General features: G+C 33.3%; 1 protein-coding gene across 1 annotated transcript in view; it reads left to right on the forward strand.

The window, feature by feature from the left end:
• Positions 1-5,076: 5,076 nt before the first annotated feature.
• The window catches only part of LOC106678390 (uncharacterized), a 256,842-nt gene continuing 256,415 nt past the window's right edge, over positions 5,077-5,503 (forward strand). Inside the window, exon 1 of the mRNA XM_014416870.3 lies at positions 5,077-5,240. The gene's annotated coding sequence lies outside the window, so the exon portion shown is untranslated. The remainder of the gene's footprint in view (positions 5,241-5,503) is intronic.

Genomic DNA, 5,503 nt, shown 5'->3' on the forward strand with positions numbered 1-5,503 from the left:
GATTACGAGAATTTTAAATATACGTATATAACATAGATAAAAATTGTTGATAAGAATAACTTAATTTTAATATTGTAAAGGTACGGGACAATACTCCCGAAACGTTGTATTATGAAAAATATAGAATTTGTTATATTCATCTGGAAATTTTTTTCACCTCAACAATCGTATATATATTCATTGAAATTTACAACTAATAAATCCTGAAAAATCCCACCACATCACCTTCACTCTCCGTCGTAAACCTCTGCCCTCCTGTCCTAAATACTCCACTAACGCCTGTTTAACAGATTCGATACTTAGAACTCCATCTTGACAAGAGACTTACTTGGAATCCACACACAAGACTGAAACGACAAGAAACTGCTCGTAGATTCCGATTGCTACAACACTTACTTGACAAACGCTCTAAACTTTCCATTCATTACAAAAAATTAGTATACACTACAATAATCAGACCAATTTGGACATATGGAATTGAGCTCTGGGGCTCCACCAAACAATCAAATTCTTCCCGCATCCAATCGTTACAATCCAAAATCCTACGTAAAATCCTTGATGCTCCTTATTACGTCACAAATAAACTCATTCATAAAGACCTTAACATCCCATTCGTTGCAGATTTGACCCAAAACAGATATGCGTCTTTTTATTCCAAACTCCTTAACCATCCTAACCCATTAATTCTTAATCTTTCATCCTTAACAATCCCTGATAATCCTCCGAGGCGTCTGAAAAGAAGATAGCCACGGAACCTTCTAGTTTAAATTAATGTTTGAAGTACCACCAATGGGTGGTTCCTTCGCAAGATTGTCAAGTGAATATGAAACATACTACATATTTACCTATGGTATTATTTTTTACAGTTGTAAATTACAATAAATATATAATTAAAAAAAAAAAAATTACAACTGTATGAATATGTTTTTTTCATCCCGTTTTTCAATTTCAGGCGCTTTTTAAATATTGCTCGATAGGATTGCCTTTTTTTCATACATTTTTTTTTTCTGACTTCCTAGAAAAATAAACATAAATTAAATATATACAATAAAAATGGATGTATATATGCAGGCAAATATTGATCTTGGTTTGCCAGTGTGGCATTATAAGATAAGTTCCCGGGTCCGCTGAAGGCGATGTCATCAATGATGGCATGAGTCATGAGAAAATGAGTTCAATTTCAAAAAAAAAAAAATTACAAAAGTAAATGTTATGAATGGTTTAGAACACTTGATAATGTTGGGAAGGAACCACCCAATAGTGGTAATTCAATTAATACTTTAAATCAGAAGATCCAGTGGCAATCTTCTTTTCAGACGTCTCGGAGGATTATCAGGGATTGTTAAGAATGAGAGATTAAGAACTAATGAGTTTACGTGGGTAAGAGTTCTGGCATAAAAGGAGGTGTGTCTATTTTGGACCAAATCTGCAACGAATGGGATGTTGAGGTATTTATTTGTTAAGTAATTAGGAGCATCAAAAATTTTACGAAGAATTTCGGATTGTAAGTATTGGATACGGGAGGAATTTGATGGTTTGCTAGAGCCCCAAATGTCCAAATAGATTTCATTAGTATGAGTTTTTTGTAGTAAATAGGATTTTTTTTTCTCACCATTCTATTAATTTTATTATTTCAAACAAAACCAATACATAATACAATGATAAGAATATTTATACACAATAAACATGTCATGTCTTTGCAAGTAAATGGAAAGTTTAGAGCGTTTGTCAAGTGTGTGTTGTAGTAATCAGAATCTACTAGAATTTTCTTGTCATTTCAGTCTAGTATGGGAGTACCGAGCAAGTCTCTTGTCACATAGGGTCTTAAGAAGCAAGCGAATCTGTTCAACATGCTTTAGTGAGGTATGAGATACAGTTATAGGGTAATTAGGTATTAGTGACATAAGCCCTTAAAATGACCATAAGATACTCACATAGATCAAGTCAGTTAAAATTGAACGTGATTCATACCAGAACTATTTTTTTTTATATGGCTTTTATGGCTAATTTTATATGAATTATATATTTTTATATTATAATAATGAAAATTATATCCAGATTATGATCGTCCTGGCTTATAAATGTATTAACAATTTACGGTTTATTTAGCTTGGAATAAATTAATTTATTGACATTTACAACTGTACATAAATACATCAAGTAAATTTGAGGAAATCATAATGGTATGTTACAAACATGTAGAGAAACTACCCAATGGCAGCACCCTAAAATCATTTTTACAATATAAGGTCTCGAGGCCATCTTCTTTTCAGACGCCTCGGAAGATTGTCTGGATTAAAAGAGGAAGCAAGATTAGAAACTAATGGGTTTGAGTGGTTAGGGAGTTTGAAATGGCAGGATTGATATCTGGTTCGGGCTAGATCTGTTACAAATGGAACATTAAGGTCTTTATGTATGATTTTATTTGTGACAAAGTAGAGGGCATTTAGGATTTTTTTTTATTATTTTAAAATCCTCACACAAGGCTGAAAAGACGTTGATTCCGACTATTACAGCACTTACTAGACAAACGGTCTTAACTTCCAGTTCATTAGAAAAGACTGATTAACATGACTGTAATAAGGCCAATCTGGACATATGGAGTTGAGCTTTGGGGCTCCACAAACCTTTGAATTCCTTTCGTATCATATCCTTACAATCCAAAATCCTTCGTATGCTCCTTACTTTGTCACTAATAAAATCATACATACAGACTTTAATGTTCCATATGTAACCGATCTAGTCCAAACCAGATGCTATTCTATTGCCTTATCATCGTCTCCAATGGTTTTTGAGATATCTTGGCTTAGTCCCAAGCTATTGAGGTGTGGTGTAAAATATGGACATCGTTGGAAAACATGGCTTATTGTTAAATTGTTATTGCAATACTGGCAGTTCGGAGGGGTTTCTTTTGATATAAGATAGGAGTGGGTGAGCCTCGTGTGACCTATTCTCAGCCTAGTCAGTACAACTTCCTCTCTACGGCATTTGCGACTGGAGGTACCCCAGGGCTTGACATCCTTTTTAATAATTTTTAATTTGCTCATTGGGCTTTCGTTCCACAAAGATTGCCATTGATCTTTGACTTCCTTTACAAGAGGCCTGCATATCTCTGACGGAGTTAAAATTGCTTTACCTCGTCCCGGAAGCGCGAGTGCTTCTCTTGCAGCGTGATCGGCCAGTTCATTCCCTGCGATTCCTACATGGCTTGGAACCCATAGAAATGATAAGGCAATAGAATTGGTGTTCCAGTTTTTAAAATCACAAAATTTACTTACAAAAATATAACTTGATCGGAAGAAAAAAAAATATAAAAAAATTAAAAATAAATAAAATTTAACGAATATTAGCAAAATTAAATAAATAAAATATAAATGGCGTTGATGACCAATGAAGTTTGGTGCCACTAAACAACCAAACAAACAAACCAGATGCTATTCCTTCCATTATAAACTCCTTAATAACCCAAACCCACTAGTTTCTAACCTTGCTTCCTCTTTCATTCCTGGAAATTCTCCGAGGAGCATGAAAAGAAGATGGCCACAAGATCTGCTAAAGTAAAAACGTAATTAGAGTGCTAATAAAGGGTAGTTTCTCTACACGTCTGTATCACTCCATTACAACTGAGATAAAATTTACTGATTGTTTTATGTACAGTTATAAATTTCAATAAAGATATTTAAAAATATATATATTTTATGGTATCAACCACTTATGGATCATTATTGCCTTCATTTTCATATCACGAAGGATAGTCTTCTAATTCTAGACTTATGGCTGAACCCTCGACCACACACTGAACAGGGGGCAAGGACCCAGACTCATGGCCAATGTTAAATTGAGACACAAATGCTTTATTTGGCCATGCTGGCCAAATACACTGGGTTGCTATAACACAGTTTACCCATCCATCAATGGTCGGACATATATACAATACATATATTGATTTCCCTTAATTTATTCTCCGTAAGCTTTCCCCACACCTGTTCCCATTTCAAGTTAATTTTCTATGTAATGAGGACAATGAAGTCATCCACAGACACTCAGCGATGTAGAATGGCTTCAGAAATCGCCACCTTTACTGCTCGATAAGCGCAGTACACATAGTACAAGAGCCTAGGAGGAGAAATAAAGTAGTTATTTCAGCCCGATTTTTTATTACTTTAATGAAAACTATGTATAATTACTAGTCAAAATTGATGAGTCTGCCTAGTATAGGTTGGGGGAATTAAAAATAGCAGCTATTTCAACACGTATAGAACAATTAATTTTTCATTCGGAGCTCTATATCTTTAAAATTACCAATAACACAAGAAAACCTAAGTGAACATCATTTAAAGTAGTGTAAATTAGCTAAAATATAAGCCATAATAGAGCTATTCATGTTCAACAATTCTCGAGATACAGCTTTTTAAAAAGCAACATTTCCAAAACTTAAAATTATGAGAACTCTATATCTCAAAAACCATTCGACTAAACAATAATAGGTCTCACATTCTAGAAATATATCATTACGTTCAGAAAAAAAATATGTACGAATAGATATAACTGATTTAGTTAAACAGTTTTTTTTTTTATTTTATCTCTCAATTTTATTCTATTTATGTATATATTTTAATATAAATTATTACTATTAAATCAGTTTATGTATTCTGGTATAGATATAACAATATTAAAAATGTTTCCGAGAGGTCAGTCAGTATGCATAAGGAAACATCCACCTTTGCTGTGGATTGACTTATATTTAAAAAAAATTAACTAAATTAGGTCAGTAGTTTATCTTTACCAAGTTCATTGTCTTATTAAGGTAAGTTTTCTGGGTTAATTTCTTCTCAAGAAAAACAGGTAATAACAAAAATAATTTTATTTATTCAGTATGAAGTAATTCATTAATATAAGAGATGTGATAAGAAAGTATTGCGTGATGATATAGGATCGAGAGAGGCAGGCCTTTCCACTACCACAGCCAGAAGACTAGGATAGGATTGGCCGAGACAGGAAGAGAGCGGGGATATGGGGACACCCCCTAGGGGTTGATCCGCCCCCTTGGGCCGCCGTGGAAGGGGGGCCCCTCTAGAGAGCAGTGTTAAATATAGACTCGTCCGGGCAGGACCCAAATATGGGCCAATCTCGAGTTTCACCAGTCGTAGTGTAGTCTCAGTCGCTTGTGTTCTCAGTGAGCTGTGTTTGTTATCTCTTATCAATTATATTCTCCTCTGTCTCTTATCTACAGCGTGACGGTGAGTTATCAATAATAATATTTCTTATCGATTAAGATATAATTTATTAAAAAATCTACATAATATAAAACAAAAAAAAAACTATATATGATTATTATAACAATTTTATTTCAATAATATACAAGTATTGATGTCTATAATGAAAATTTAAACATAGTATAATACAACTGTTAATCACATTAGTCAAGTTTTTTTTTGGAATTATTGAAATAAAATAAGAAACTCTAATAATTAAAATTGTATTATTTTTTTATAAATATTGT

This window comes from Halyomorpha halys, unplaced genomic scaffold (assembly GCF_000696795.3).
Source record: "Halyomorpha halys isolate HHAL.00 unplaced genomic scaffold, Hhal_1.1 Scaffold137.1, whole genome shotgun sequence".
Taxonomy (NCBI): domain Eukaryota; kingdom Metazoa; phylum Arthropoda; class Insecta; order Hemiptera; family Pentatomidae; genus Halyomorpha; species Halyomorpha halys.